The 16,543-nt window shown below is 50.5% G+C and overlaps 1 long non-coding RNA gene across 1 annotated transcript; it reads right to left on the reverse strand.

Moving 5' to 3' along the window:
- Positions 1 to 3,906: 3,906 nt before the first annotated feature.
- On the reverse strand, positions 3,907 to 13,187 carry LOC125617595. Its single transcript, XR_007348626.1, has 3 exons — positions 12,913 to 13,187; positions 4,956 to 5,123; positions 3,907 to 4,396 (listed from the first exon to the last, which is right to left on the reverse strand). It is a non-coding gene; the product is annotated as an uncharacterized LOC125617595 (long non-coding RNA).
- Between the last annotated feature and the right edge of the window lie 3,356 nt (positions 13,188 to 16,543).

Genomic DNA, 16,543 nt, shown 5'->3' on the forward strand with positions numbered 1-16,543 from the left:
GGATGGGTGGTCAGGGCCAGGGAGACCCCCACGGTGGGGGTGGGGAGAGCTGGGGTCAAGTCTGACAGCACAGACGCGGCCAGGAGGGCAGGCGTGGACCAGAGGGTGCTGGGGGCCATGGGCAGAGGCGCAGGGCAGCCCCTGAGTGCTGGCCACCACTCGGCCCCTGGCTCTCTGCATACCTAGTGTTGCCCGTGGAGGGTTTGCTCTCAGGGGTGGGCAGCGAGGGACGGTAGAAGCCTTGGACTCACGAGGGCCAAGTCCCCCTGCTCAGGAAGCCTGTCCTGGTGGACAGAGTCTGTCTGCGTGTCCCAATGTGGCAGCAGAGGCCCAGGGGGCAGGGGCCAGGGTTCTAGTCTCTGGGGTGATGGGTGCACCCCGGAGCAGGTGGACAGAGCTGCCAACAGCATGTGGGATCTCAAGGGGACCCTGGCCCAGGACAGGAGTGCGGGGGAGTGGGGAGGCGTGTGGGCAGTGCTCAGAGGCGCAGCTGCGGAAGGACTCAAAGGAAGGAAGAGGGAGTTGGTGGAGCTCACAGGAGACAGGGTCACACCTACTGCGGACACGTCCCAGGAGGCAGGACACGTCTCAGGAACCAAGTCTGTGAAACTTAGCTTAGAGTAAAAAATACAAAATCACTGAGAAAAGATGAAATGAAAAAACAGAATAAAATAAAATGAGAAATTACAGGGATGAAGAAACAAATTGAGGCTAAGAATGTGTTAGAAACCACGGGCGCTGGACGACCATGCCGAGACCTAAGTCCCTCGGAGGGAGACGTCCTGGGCCCGGAGGCCGCAAAGAAGCAGGAAGGCCCCTGCCAGGAAGAAGGCCGACCCTCTGCCCAGGTCTGCCCAGCGGGCAGGATGGCAGTTCCCTGTGATGCGCCCTGCTGGACCGGGGGACGGGCCAGGCAGAGAGCAGTGGGTGTATTTAATGTAGAAATAAGTGAACACAAAGTAAATGACAATCGGAAAGGTTTTCCCCAAGTGAAGAAGAACACGGGTGCAGATTAAAAGGGCGCTGCTTCCCCGCAGCCGTTCCTCAGGGAGACAGGTCCCGTGCGGCTACTCTGGGCAGAAAAGGCAGGGGGTCCTCCAAGCCCAATCCACAGCTAGAGGAGGGGCCGGGTGGGGTAGGTGGAAAGGAGGGGACGGGGAAGAAGCCCCTGGAGCCCCTCCCCTCGCTCCCCAGGCCTGTTTCCCTCCAGGCTTGGAGTCTGTAGCCCCCAGGATCCTAGCGTATTGTGAGCCGGTGACTAACGCCCACACACTGCTGGTTTATACAATGTATTTTCTTTAGACTAAATAAGGCCTTGGGGGAAAATATTAGATGCATGTTATGGGTGCATCCCAAATGTTACCTACTGCCTGGATGATTCCAATCTAGAGATCCTGAAAGATCTCTGAACTGTAGGATGTGGTTGGGTGACGCTTCCAAGAAAGCTGTTTGAACGTGGGCAGGTTTCAATAAATGGAATGTAGATATGATCATAGTTGCAGCAGCCATTTTGCAACCACGAGGCAGTTGAGGACTAGAAGCTACACACCTAGGACCAGGGAGGAGAAAGACGAAAAAAGACTGGGCAGTAGGCATGAGGCAGAGGGCAGCACACTGCCATGGACAGCCCACTTCCAGGTGTGCTTTATGCAAGAGCCCTCTTCCATGAGGCTGGGGTAGGGCTGGCCCACTTCCCCCAAGACCATCTGCTGGGGACCCCATGACTTCCTCCTCCTGCCCCAGTGTGAGGTCAGGGCCATACCAGGCCCCCGAACCTGGCCTGCAGCCCTTGCAGGACAAGAAACCTGGCTCAGGAAAGGAATTCTGCAGATGCCTATGAGAACAGAGAGACAGGCAGATGCCATCCTTTGAGGCCCTGCGTCTGGGCCACCAGATAAAATGCAACCCACCATGTTCAGTTTCAATTCCAGGTAGAAACCATTGGGACACATACTGAAAAAAAGAATTCTTAAGTGGAATTTAAATGTAGCTGGATGTCCTATCTTGTCTTGTGGAATCTGGCAATCTGTCCTGGATCCATCTGGGCCTAAAGCCTGACATACCCAGACTTCCCACCAAGGAGCTGGGTTTCTTGCTCTGAAGGAACTTTCTCTGGGTCCTTTGGAGAGCTTCTGCCCCCATGAGCAAGCAAGAGAAGAGAAAATAACCTGAGTGGTCTGTGGGCGTCCACAGGGAGGGGGGGAGACCCCACAGTGCTGCTGTGTGGGAGACTCTTCTGAAACCCACTGCAGAGAAGTCAGGTAGGCAGCTCTGAGCCACCCGATGGTGACTAGAGGTGCCAGCGATGACCGAGTGCCAGGCCGAGTCTGGACTTCAGCTCCAGCCCCAGCTGCAGGGCTGTGTTCATCAACTGAGGAACTTGCCTGGAAGACACTCCGTCTTTCAGGCGTTGCAGTCCCTGGACGGCCCCACTAACGAGCCCGGGCAGCATGCATGGTGCCTGAGATGGCCGGAAACACACACTGTGAAGACCAGCTTTGTCTGTCCAGTGTCCATCCTGCCACTGAGTGACCTGAGCAGATGCGAGAGCTGACCCTCCTCTCCAGCCTCAGCTTCCTCATCTGTACGAGGGACAGCAGCCAATCTCTGGACCCTGGCTGCCCCTCCCAGAGGAGAGGACTGGGGACACAAAAGACACCTCCTGCCAGGCCAGACCAGCACCCACGGCTGGGGACACCTGTTCCCAGCACCTGCAGGGGAATATTTCATTCCACGGGCTGCAGGCAGCTTCATGCTCTTGTCAATGGAAAACCCAACATGGCAGACGGCGGCAAGGCCAGCCTTTCTCCCTCTGCCCACTGCACTGCCCCACCCCCCGTCGCCACTGCTATGCCTGCTGTGTGTGTGTGCGTGTGTGCACTGTCTTTTTCTACGTGTGTGTATGTGTGTGCGTCAACAAGTTCAAAAAATAAATAGTAGTATTCTGCTGGGTTTTTTTAATCGCTGTGCACTCTAAGTAGATCCTGATTCTATACTTTGTTCTGAAAATTGTTATATTTATTTTTTTTAAATATATGTTCGTGGGCTGGGGTTGTGGCTCAGTGGCAAAGCGCTCGCCTAGCAGTGTGAGGCCCTGGGTTCAATTCTCAGCATTACATAAAAGTAAATAAATAAAATAAAGATGTTGTGTCTAACTACAACTAAAAAATATTTTTAAAAATATGTTCAGCTTGTTCCATTTCACAAAATATAGATTCCTTCCTGTTGTTTAAAAATTATTATTCAAAAATTTAAAAGTCCACCAATTAGCTAGGCTCATGCCTGTAATTCCTGCAGCTCAGAAGACTGAGGCAGGAGAATTGCAAGTTCAAAGCCAGCCTGAGCAACTTAGGGAGGCCATAAGCAACTTTCAAAACCCTGTGTCAAAAAAATACATATAAAAAGAGCTAGGGATGTGGCCCAGTGGTTAAGTGCCCCTGAGTTCAATCTCTAGTACCAAACAAGAAAAGAAAAGAAAACCAGGCAGCAATTAATATCCCTGAACACAATTCAGAATATATAAGGGATTATTCTTGTCTATGCTAAATATCAATAAGAGAGACTTCTGGTTTGTGCATAATGTCTATTGAAGAAACTGAATTTGTAATTTTAAAATTTCCACAAAGAAATCTTCAGTCCCTGATGGCTTTAAAGGTGAAGTCCACAAAAAAATTTAAAAAGAAATAACACTAAACTTACAATAACTGTTTTTTAAAACAAAAAAAAATATTTTTTAGTTATAGTTGGATACAATATCTTTATTTTATTTATTTATTTTTATGTGGTGCTGAGGATCCAACCCAGGGCCTCACGCGTGCTAAGTGAGCGCCCTACCGCTGAGCCACAACCCCAGCCCCTACAATAACTCTTTCAAAAACAGAAAAAGAGAAAAGCATCAGACTTGACTTTCGAGGCTAGCACAACCTTTATATTAAAAATCCAGTAAGGATTTTACAAAAGGGAAAATAGTACACCAATCTCTTTTCCAAACATAGATCCAAAAGGAGAAAGAAAAGAGAAAGAAATAAAAGAAAATTGAATACAGCAACATATAAAAAGAAAAATAATAGCAACCAAATTAGACTTACAGCAGGAAGGCAAGGTTGATTTAACATCTGAAATCAATCAGTGCCATTCAACTAATAGAAAAAAAAGTCATAGAATCATCAAAATATACAAGAAAGGATTTAGTAAAAATTTTAAAAATTATTGTTTAAAGGTTCTTAGCAAATTAGAAACAAAAAGGAATATCCATAATCTGATAAAAGGAATTAACAAGGAAAAAAAATCTTAATCCAAACAAATGGTGAAATATTGAAGACCTTCCTTCCGAGATTGGGAGTATGATGATAGTTTGCCACTTCCATCAACACCGTGTTCCAGGGCCTTACTAGTTCTATAAAACAAAAAAACAATAGTAAAGTTCAAAAAGTATGAAATAAAACTTTGGTTTTTGCAGATGACATTGTATATTCAGGTAACTCAAAAGGAATAAAGCTCATGAAATATGTTCAAGAATTCTACAGAGAAAACTTAATATTATCAAGATGCAAAGATCTAAACAAATTTTATGAAACTAATGAAAGTATAGTTAGATGGACCAATGGGATAGAAGAACCCGGAACCAGATCTGAAACTGTGCTGCTTGGTTTATTTATTTACTTATTTATTTAGATGGATATTGAGGATTAAACCCAGAGGTACTTTTATCACAGAGCCATATCTCCAGTCCTTTTTATTTTTTTATTTTGAGCCACAGTCTCACAAGGTTGCTGAGGTTGGCGTCGAGCTTGAGACCCTCCTGAATAAGCCTCCTAAGCTGCTAGCATTACAGGCATGGCCACTGCACCCAGCTACGTGTTCCCTGGTTTATGGTAAAAGTGACTCCGCACGGCCATGGAGAAAGAAGTGTTTCTACAATCTGTTGTTGCATAACAAAGCACCCCAAAACTTACTCAGTGGTTTAAAAGATTAAGATATTATCTTCATTTTCTGTGGACTGACTTCCCTGGTCGTTGTCTGCAGTCCCAAGGTTCAACCGAGCTGGAAAATTCAAGATGGCGTACACACCTCCTGGAAGCTGGCACAGGGCCTCAGTCCTCCATGATTTCCCACAGCTGCTTCTAAGAGGGAGCATCCCAAACACGGGGCTGGTCTGGAAGTTACACAATATCACTTGCCTGCCATGCTGCTAGTCAAAGCAGGGCACAGATCTGTGCTTTTCTCTGTATATACTGTACGCTGTACCCCAGTAAGCATTTATTAAGGAAATTTTTAACCACAAAAATATTATATGGTCAAATTGATCAGTCTTTACTTTCTTTGTCTTCTTGGGTCTTGCTTACAGTCTTTTTCTACTCCTGAAAACTGAAGTATGATCTTATTTATTTTTATGTATTAATTCTAGAAGTTTTTAGATAACATTTAATTTTTTAATTAATCTGAAAATTATTTTTGTAAATACTGTGGGCAGGATCTAACTTTTTTCAACATAAAGAAAAATGGCTGCTGGGGTTGTGGCTCAGTGGTAGAGCGCTTGCCTAGCATGTGTGAGGCACTGAGTTTGATCCCCAACACCGCTAAATATAAACAAAGAAAGAAAGAAAAAGGGTCGTGTTCCAATATCATTTATATAATCATATATAGTTTCCCTTATTAAGGAGAGTAAGACTGGGCTCCTGATCTTTCTTGCACCTGTACTACACTGATCCAAATAACTCTGTAAACACATTCTGTTATTACTTATAATTTCCTTCAGCCATTGCCCAATACAAAAATCCCTCAGCATGGTAACTGACCCGCATTCATACCTACTTTGCTTAGAGTGACTTGAGGGCAGTGTTTTCAGGCCATGGTGTGATTTTCACAAGCAATGCCTCACTCAGTCCTCACTCCTGGGAGAGGGAAGACGGAGGGGCTGAGGCCACACAATGCGACTTGGGGACTAAGGAGTCAGCTCCTAGGCTCCGCCCTTCCCTGCTGTGACTCCTCCAGGCAGCAGGGCTCGTCCTGTATTGTTTAAATGTGATGTAAATGGCACTTTGCTGTGAGCCCAGCTGTCCTTTGGGAATGGGAGCCCTAAGCCCACAGCCCGGTCTGTGTGCTCCCCAGGGAATGCCCAGTTGTGCCAGATAAAATGTGAGTCTGCCCTGCTTCACTGCCTCCAGAGCCTGTGCTGTGGACTTCAGTGGTTCCTTTTCCATCCAGAAGGAAGTGGGTGGACGTGGCTCCTGTTTCACTGCAGGTTACTGAGTCAGAGAGGAAGTTGGTCAAGCATTAAAGATCCCCCTGACTATACCAAAATGCAAGAGAAAACCCAGGGTGATGGGATCCCCACTTGCCAATTCTCTTCTCATTTGCAAATATATTAGGAAGAAGCTGCCCTGGGCCAGTTTCATTAATCCAGCTCCCGTGCCTGACAAAGGGAAGCCCTCGTCTTAAAACAATAACAAAGGGTTCCCAATTTCTCAGCTATTCACTTGGCTAGAATTTACCTAGAGTTCAAAAGAAATCCTGGCTCAGGAAATGAGGATTTGCAGGACACCTCCTTCTAGTCTTAACAAGGCAGAGTGTTACTGGCCATTGATACGATCAAAACCCCAGATATTCCGATTAAGACGGAGCCAAGAGTCTAGTCCTGGGCAGATTCTCGTTAGGAAGGCTGAGGGTGACATGCTGTCCATTCCTTAGAAGTCCTCAGTGAAGATTTTTTATAGTCATTTTCAGAACATGTTAAAAGTAAGACTCAAGTGTTAAGTCCACACTGACGGAGCTGAGAGAGCTGGGATGTGTGCTAACTGCTAGACACAGGGGACCCATGGGGTCCGTGAGGTCAGTGAGCCAGACCAGACAGGCTGGGCCCTGAGTGCCTGGGAGGCCCGCAGCAGGATGCCAGGAGGCTGGGGGAGGGAGATAAGGAGACAGAAATAGACCCCTTTCTTCTAGTTCCTATCTCTTCCTCATGTCCTGCTTCAAAGAAGAAAAGAAACAGAAAACACTTCTCCTGAATTGGGTTGTAAAGTTGGCTCACATGTAAGCGACTGTGGGCTCAGCAGAGGCTCTGTGTGCTCTGCAGGCAGGAGCTGTGCTGCTCAGAGCCACCGCACGGGGCCCCTCGGCCTGCTCACCCGCACCCCGCTGCCCTGGCTCTGGCCCTGCGTGGGACAGCGGCCCGGCGCCTGCCCCACCCTTCATCTGAAACTAGAGAGGAAGCTCTTCAAAGAGGTTTGGAAAGCCAAGCGCCTGGGCCTGTTCTGCTCCAAAATCTAGGCTAGCCGGCCGCGCCCTTCCTGCCAGTGCAGCTGAAGATCCCCCAGGGTGAGCTCCGTACTCTCCAGGGCCTCTCTCTGACCTGTGTCCCCTTAGCCACGCAGAACACGATCTCATCTCACGTATCCCCTTTCACTTAGCCACAAAAAACAAGAGCTACCCTCAGTAAACTAGGAGCTTCCTCAACTTGAATAAAAGAAATCCACGAGAACTCAGCAGCTATCATGGTACTTACAGGTGAGCGAATCCGACCTTTCCCCCAAAGGTGGGGAACAAGGCAAGGAGGGCCCTCTCACCACTGCTTGTCAACATTGGACAGGAAGTCCTCGCTCAGGCAACACACTAGACAAAGACTTAAGAGACACACAGACTGGCAAGGAGGAGGTGAAACTGTCTTTGTTCACAAAAGAAGGGATCATCTATGTAGAGAACCTGGAAAAAAAAGGATCAAAAAACCCTCCTGGATTTATTAAGGGATGACTGCAAGATTGCAGAAGACTAGATAAATATGCAAGTCATTCTCTTTCCTATGTCCCAATAATGAGCAAATGGTACTTGAAATTAGAAACACATTAACATTTATATTAGCACCGCCCCAGAATGAAATGCCTTAGGAATAAATCAAAAAGTCAATCTGAAGAAAACTGCAAAGTTCTCATGAAAACAATCTAAGAATTAAATAGATGTTCCATGTTCGTGAATAGGAAGACTCAATATTATCAAGATGTCAGTTCTTCCCAACTTGATCTATAGATTCCATGCAAACCCAATCAAAATCCCAGCAAATTATTATTATTGACTAACGAATTCTTAAATTAATATGGAGACCTCAAATAGCCAACACAATACTGAAGGAGAAGAACAAAGTTAAAGATAATTTCAAGACTTTCTATAAAACTATAGGAATCAAGACACTGTGATATTGATAAAAGAATAGACAAAAAGATCAATGGAAACACCAGAGGATACAGAAACAGACCCACAAAAATAGAGGCAACTGAACTTTGACAAAGGAACAAAGGTGATACAACGGGGCTTGTGCCGAACACTGGGCATCCACACAGGTAAAAGTAAATTTAGACCAGCTCTTACACCTTTCATAAAAAGTTAACTCAAAGTGGGTCACAGACCTAAACGTAAAACGCAAAACTGTAACAGTCTCAGAGGAGAAAACCTAGGTGACCCTGGGTTTGTGACGACTTCTTAGATACAACAGCAAAGAGTGATCCATAAAAGAAAGCATGGGTAAGCTGGGCTTCATTCAAATAAACCCTTTTTTCTCTGTAAAAGTCACTGTCAAGAGAAAGAAAGGGGAAGCCACATCTAGGGGAGGTATTGGTGAAAGGTGCATCTGATAGAGGACCGTTGTCCAAACTCGCCAAAGAGCTCCTAAAACTGCCACAAGGAACCAAAAACCACTGGAGAACGGGCCCTGACCTCGCCACGGCAGACCTACAGATGGCAAGGAGGCGTTTGGAAAGATGCTTCACGTGGGACGTCATCAGGAACACGCAGGTCGGACAGCAGCGAGACACCGCTGCACCCGTCAGGGCGGCCAAGACAGGAGGCGGCCCACCCCGTGCGGGGGTGAGGAGCAGCAGGTCTCCCCACTGCTGGTGGGAGTGCAGAAGAGCGCAGTGCTCCGGGGAGTCTGGTGTCTCCTACAAACCCTCACCGACACTTACCACAGGATCCCACTCCTCTGCACAACGGGCGTGGAAACGTGTGGCCAGGCCAAACCAGAAAACACACAAACACACCCTGCACGTGGGTTCATACTGCAGCCTTATTCACAATCACCCCAAATTGGGGGCCTCCAAGTCGTCCTTCAGTAGTGAATGAATAAAACGGTGGGAGAGTGCTTCACACTCAGCTCTCAAGCCAGAGAGGACAGGAGAAATCTCACGCAGATCATCACGTGAAAGAAAGCCATCTGAAAAGTGGCAGACTGCATGACTCCAACTGTGCATTATTCTAAAAAGGCAGAATCAGGGCACATTAAGCCCAGTGTTGCCAGGGGCCGGGGGAGGGAGGGGCTAGATTTGGTCTGAATGTCTCTAAAGGCCACAGGTTTGCTCCTGCACTTGGCCCTCCCGGGAGGTGGTAAAACCTTCAGGAGGCCGGGCCTGGTGGGAGGAAGGGAGGTCACCAGGGGTCTTGGTGGCTGGTCTTTTCCTGACTTCTGCCAGGAGGTGAACAGCTTTCCTCCACACACACTCCCACCGTGTCGGGCTGCCTCACCACAGGCCCAAAGGAAACAAGGTCAATACCATATGGACTAAAGCCTTGAAAACTATGAACCAATGCAACGTTTTGGTCTTTTCTAAGTTGATTACCTTAGGTATTTCGTTGCAGTAACAGAAAGCTGACTAACATAGGAGGGATGAACAGACAGGAAGATGGGATTTTTAGAGAGTGAAAATACCATATGATACTAAAGTGATGGATGCATGTCTCCTTACTTTTGTTCAAATCCATAGAATGCATCCCACTAAGAGTGAGCCCTAATTAAGGTACAGACTCTAGGTGATGGTGTGTCGATGTAGGTTCATCACTTGTAACAGTGAGACAGTCTGGTGGACATGTCATGGCAGGAGGGGGCTTTGTGTGCGTGGAGGTGAGAGGTATATGGGAAGTCCTGGGTCTTCTTCTGTTTTTCTGTGAACCTTAAACTGCTCCAAAAGCATAGAGTCTTGCAAACACGACACCAACACGGGTTGAGAACCTATGGTGCCAGCCATGGACCAGATGTGGGTACATTATCTCAAGTGATAGATAAGGTGATAGGGTCAGATGGCACCTGCATCTTTAGGGAGAGAGACGAGGTCCAGGGACACTGGGGTATATCGCCACCGTGTGTGTGAGGTCCACTTGTTCATCGTCCCCACTGAGGAGTCCTCCTGCTTCCATGTCCAGCTGTCCACCGTGGCTCCACGTCCCACTGTGGACCTGGGGGCAAGGCCTAGCAAGCCCTTCTGTTGGGGAGTTTCCTCTTCTCTCTGGAGTCAGGAACTTGGGGTCCCCTGAGCTGATCCCAGGGTGGCTGTGTCTCCCCGACAAGGAGCAAGTCTGCAGGAGGCTTTTGGGGCTCCCTGCCGACCTCGGCCCCAGGCCTGACCAGCAGTCCCCTGGTGCTCAGCTCTAGAGGCCCAGAGCCGCCCCTTCTGGAGCTAGTGGGAGCTGACCTCTCTGCTGTGACTGAACGCCCTGCCTACCCAGGAAGCAGAACTGGGATCTGAAGGCCGGCTTCAGAGTGCTCGCCCTGGCCTGATGCCCAGCCCGTCCTGCCAGAGACCGCGTCGCTCCCTGGGAGCACTTGGTGTCACACCCTCTTCCCACCCCATAAGCTCCATCACCCACCAACTGCATTTCATCAATGTTATTCAGTGTTCATAGTTTTTCTTCATCAAACTTTCTAGAACAATCCATCACATCCTTGAACAGGCATGGGTCAGTGTTTCCACAGGCCTATTCATCCACTGCAGCCAGAGCGGCCCGCCATTTTGGCCTGGCTGCACTCTTCCTGAGGGTGAGCGTGGGCTGCCACGTGGACAGACGGGGTCCCCTTCCTTACTGCTCGGTGGCTCCCCGTCCCACATTCTCCACTGCCTGTGGCCGCAGTTTCCCGGCCTCCTCCAGGAGCACTTTCCTGCCATCCCTCACTCACAGGGACTCCTCGGGCGACGATCTCTCCCCCTACCCTGTCATCTCACCCTTGTCTCTTTCTAGAATTATCTTCCCAATGGTGCTGAATCTCACGTGGTACCTCTAGCCCAGATCTCTTCACTGAGCTTCAAGCCCACGTGCGAACCTTCCTACCCTCTCACCTCTTACCATCCCACATCACTCCAATCCAATGGGGCAAACAAACTCATCCGGTTCCAGATCCCATCTTCTCGTCTGTATTAGATTCGTTGCGCCTAAGCATCCTGTTGTAGGAACTAGAAGACACACAAAGCTCTCTTGTCCCCTCATTCCTAACCCAATCAAGGTCAAGTCAGTCAATTCTGTGTCCCAGCACATCTCAAATGCATTGACTCATCCCCCACACGCTGGCATGGAGAACCATCTCCGCATCTCTCACCTGGCCCACTGTGTCTCGCCCGGCTCACCTGTGTGCTGACCCCCAAGTGGCCCAGCTGGGTGGGCAGGCCCAGCCTGGAAGCGGCCCACAGGGGTTGCTGCTCACGGGCCCTGCTCAGTGGGGTCTTCAGATTGCTGGCTGAGCTGGAAAGCCTTCCTGTGACACAGGAAGCCTCCTAACGCATTTGGCTGAATCCTGCCCCTGGGTTTGACACTGTTACTGTAAAGTGGACAGTCTTCAAAAGGACGAAGCACTGATTCACACACTGAGCTTCCCTGACCTTCCCTCCGGAGCTCTGTGGAGCCCAGCCCGCCTCCCGGTGTTTGGACAAGTGTGGGTTTTCTGACCCAACATTTCATTTTAATCAATGGTCTACATCCATCCCTAAGAGACTGACACTCAACCTAGTACTCTTTTTGAACTCAGCTGTGCATCGGACTCTGATGTGACATTGTGCAACTTCCCGAGAGTAACGTGGCATTATCCTGGAGGGAAAGGCCTATTTAAATCCTCACTCACAGCCATACCATGAGCCGCAGCAAAGCCAGACCTCTCAGTGCCCTGAACTCACAATGCCCCATCGTGATGTGGGTTTAATTACAGCTCATTTTCAAAGAGCTTCCCAGTGAGCCTGCAAGATGTGAAGGCTGCCCTCCTCCTGGCCTCCTCTCTGGGGCACAGCTGCAGCTCCAGATCCCACATGAATGAAAACCCCGTCCATGCCAAGGGTGTGACAGGGCGCTGGGCCCTGCTGCAGTCTGGGTGGAGCCCCAGCTGTAAAAAGACAGCAGGCGTCTCTCCCGGGGCCTGAGCTACAAAATGCCAGTCAGACGTCTGCGCAGAGGCCTTGGAGCCCGGCAGGGCAGACTGGGCTCTCAGAGGTGTCTCGCCCAGGCTCAGCAGCAGCAGCCACACTGGGGTGCCGACCCACAGGCCTTCGCCACACCCTCCCTCGACTCCTGGAGCCCCTGCCACAGCAAGACCAGGACTCCCCCAGGCCCAGGTCAGGGCCAAGCAGGCCTGGCCCCCGGGAGGTACTACTCTCAAGTTCACAGGCCACTCCAGGGCCCTGGGTCTGACATAGGTCCTGGCCACACAGACGGACACTGTGTCCTCGTTCACAGAAAGGAGATGGCAGCCCAGAGAACAGAGCGTGAACTTCCAGGATCAGGAGAGAACTCGGGGAGTGGAGCAGAGGCCCGTCTTCACCCAGAGGCCAGCTTGGCCCACGGAGCACTCCCCAGCCCGTGGGCCAGCTGTGTCTCTGTTTCTGAAGGACAGTAACCGCAAAGGGCTCAGAAGGCCCATGGGCCTCCCCAGCTGGCCTCTGAGCCTCTGCTCTTCCTGCCCGCTATTTGTCGGGGCGGCCCCACCATACCCCACAGACCTTGCCCTGGGCCCTGGAGTGCCAGCCACCTGCCCACAGAGCCAGCTCCACGGCAAGGTGGCTCCCGCTGGCTGGTTTCATTTCCCTCCTGCCCGTAATGTCACTCAAACACCTTACGTTCCTTAGCTCCAAACCCAGGAGCTCAGATCATTTGGAGGCACATTTTCCTCACCTGGAAGAGTCCGCTCCTGAGAAAGCAGGGCCTGAGTGTGTGGCTGGATGGAGGGAGATGGGCTCCTTGAGTCTGCCATGGAAGCCCGAGCCCTGGGCTGGGCACAACCAGGAGCAGGGCCCTGCCTTGGCTCCAAAGGCCACATGCCCTTGTGCCTGCCTAGGATCATGCCCGTGGGGTATCATGTGGCACTGATGCGGAGGAGAACTGGGAATAGCCTTTCTTTCCGCCTCCTCTGTACCCTCTAAGAATGTCTGGGATGTGAAGAGCCTCCCTACTTCCCAGGGCAGACTGAAGCTCTGGAGTCACCCAAGGCCCACCCTCTCAGGAGCAGCCCTTTCTAGAAGAGCTCCTGTGACAAAAGAATTTCCCCAAGACACTCCCCCTGAGGAGGAGGCTCTTCACACCCGAGCAGTGCAGCTGGGCCCAGGGGCCACGCCTGTCATCTCAGTGACTGTGCAGGCTGAGGCAGGAGGGTTGAAACTTCGAGGTCGACTCAGCAGCTTAGTGAGGCCCTGTCTCAAAATAAAGAATAAAAAGGGCTGGGGCTGAGCCCAGTGGTCAAGCACCCGGGTTCAATCTTGAGGCTGCCAAAACCAAAACCAAACCCTGCAGGCATCGATCGAACACCACAGAACTGTGGCTGCCGTCTGCACTGGTAACAGCAGATGACCCATAGAGCCCGCGGTCCTCCCGCTGTACGGCCTCCTTCTCAGACAGTGAAAAAGCGGGACACAAGGTAGGCCCCACAATGTCCAGGCACAGCGTGGACACAGCACAGGCCAGTCCTCACACCTTGATAGGATATCACTTGAGATGAAGCAGCAGCATCAGAGAAACTCTAGGATGTGCCCAGGGGACGAGGACCGGACAGAGCCAGCCCTGCTCGACAGGCTCCCTCCTTCCTCTCAGGCCTCCTCCGGAATCCTCTAGAATTCACTTAGTGAGTCTTTGAGATGGAGGAGCCTGATTGTAAGTGGTGCTAGTCCCAGATGTGACTGGAACAAATAGAAGTGGCCGGAAGTAAGAACTAGGCCTCTGGTCCTGGGCAGCAGGTGCAGAGTGACCCAGGCCTCCCTGACCCCCTCGTGCATGCTCCCAGGGGGGGTTGGGGTTGTCCAGTCAAAGGCAGACCCCACTCTGACCCCACAGAACAGCAGCTCAGGGAGTGTGCCCTGCTGTCCAGCGGTCACCAAGCACCACACGGGCAAACTGGCCGTGTGCTCACCAAGCTCCCTTTCGTTCATCCTGTCTCTGGCCCAGGGAAAAGCAGAGGGTAGTGCAGCCGTCACTCACTACCTTCCTCAAGTTCAGAGTGGGATCAGGGAAGTGCGCAGGCGGCACAGCCCGGCTCCTGTGCGGAGCTCCCAGCACCCAACGTGCCCCCCCCCCCCCCNAGTCCTCTCACCCCAGGGCGCAGCAGGAGGGGTTGTTCCCATTCCTGGCTCCACAGCCACTTCCGTCCTGAGCTCCGGCCCAGGGGAGCTGCATGGCTCTCCCTGGCTCCTCTGAACTCTGACCCATGCCCCTGCAGGCACTGCTGCGAGCTGGCCCCCAGGGGGCCCAGGGTTGGCCCTTCGCTCCTGCCCACCCCTGCCATCCAGCCTCCCCACCATGCTCCTGAGGTGCAGAGCCTTCACCTGCACCCCTCCTTGCCTGGCTGGTTCTTCCCAGTCTTCACACATCCATACCCTTATCATCTCCCAGGGCTGCCCCTTTTCTGGTCTGTAGAATATTCCACGCCAGATCTTACCTCCTCTTGGGATCTCCTGCCCACCGTGCCCAGAATGTTCTCAGAGCCCACCTGCCACTGACCCTGGGTAGATCTCTTGCCAGAAAAAAAAAAGGGGTGCAGCTAAATAGACACAAGATCTGACAAAATGGAAATAAACTTTCCAACAACACAAACTTTGTTTAGTAATATATTATCTTCATATTACGGGACATTTAATCCTGTGAGAATTTTTTCCAGTACATATTAAGTGCAGAACAGTGGCATAGCATGCATGCTGTAACCACAACTTTTAGGGAGGATAGCTGTATAAAAGGAGGGGACCCCATGGCTACAGCACTCACAGCAGCTACTGTTTTCTTCTCATGCTTTCGTATCTTTATTTTTTTTTCTGCAATGAATTCGCATCATATAAAAATTAAGGCCGTGATGTGTGATGAGAGAGCTGGAGAGAGCTGACGTGCCGTCTGGTTCAGGTCACCAGGTTCCCTCGAGATCTGAGCGGTGTCTTCCTGTCTAGCATCTGTAGGGCCCCGCCCAGCATGGATCACTGAATCCACAGGTCCCCCTTTAATGTCTCCATGAAACACGCGGAGAAGGGCTGACCACAGTGAACCTTCAGAGAAACTTGCCAGAGGACACAGACGGAAGAGCTTGTCAGAATCTCTGCCTGTCCACGTGGTCCAGGTGTCCACGTGGGAGAGGCCACCGGGAGAGAGCGCTAGGAAAACAGAAGAAGCTGAACACGAACGCATTTTCTCTTTTTTCTTTCCATTTTTTAAAAATGTAGAAATAATTCATGTGAAAGGAAGCGCCCAGGCCTCCAGGGTTCAGCCCAGGGAACGTTCATGCTGTGCAAGTTGCGGGATGGGTGTATATTTTCATTTCCCTGCTGAAGGAGTGAGATGGCTGCACCACTGGAAAGAGATGTGCTTGGTTGTTGGCTCCTGGGCTGCTGGGAGGGAACCCGGGCCTTGTGCGTGCTGAGCATACACTCCACACTGAGCACCACCCCCAGCCGTGGGGGACGCACGTTCCGCTCACAGGGAAACTGCAAAGCGCTCCCTAAAGTGGCCGTTCCACTGCTACGGTGGGCGGTCACACTCTGGGTGTGAATGGCGCTTCACTGTGGCTTCAGTTGTGTTTCTGTGGTGACTGTGGTGCTGAGCTCCTTTTCCTGCTCACTGTTTATGTTCACTTCAGTGCGTCTTCACACGTGTACTCACCCACACAGTGCCACGCAAGACACCCTCCTTCCTTTCCAAGAGCTTCAATGTCTTCTGCACATCTTGCATTGGGCTGTCTTTTTTTTTTTTTGTACCAGGGATTGAACTCGGGGGCACTCAACCACTGAGCCCCATCCCCAGCCCTACTTTTTATTTTATTTAGAGACGGTCTCCCTGAGTTGCTCAGCACCTCGCTTTTGCTGAGGCTGGCTTTGAACTTGTGATCCTCCTGCCTCAGCCTCCCAAGTCACTGGGAGTGCACCACGGCGCCTGCTGGGCTGTCCGTCTTGATGGTAGCTTGGTAAGAGAGCTGTGGACTGGATACCAGCCCCTGGTGACTGCGTGTGCTGTGGACATTTTCTCCCATCTGCGCTTGCCCGTATCCCACTGGATTTATTCCTAAGCTCTTAGTGTTTTTGATGTGATGTTAGTGTTTTTCCTTTAATTTTTTTTACAATTGTTCATCACTAATTTCTAGAAATGCAACTAATTTTTATTATCCATTCTGTGTCCTGTGACCTTGTTAAATTTATTTATTAGAGAACTTTTTTTTAATGTTCTATAGGGTTTCATGAATAATAGCAGTTCTACCTTGCTTCTGATCTTTATGGCTTTTTACTGTTAATTCTCCACCTAAAACCTCTGAGGCATTGTTGAAAGGATGGGTGAAAAC

This window comes from Marmota marmota, unplaced genomic scaffold (assembly GCF_001458135.2).
Source record: "Marmota marmota marmota unplaced genomic scaffold, marMar, whole genome shotgun sequence".
NCBI classification, from domain to species: domain Eukaryota; kingdom Metazoa; phylum Chordata; class Mammalia; order Rodentia; family Sciuridae; genus Marmota; species Marmota marmota.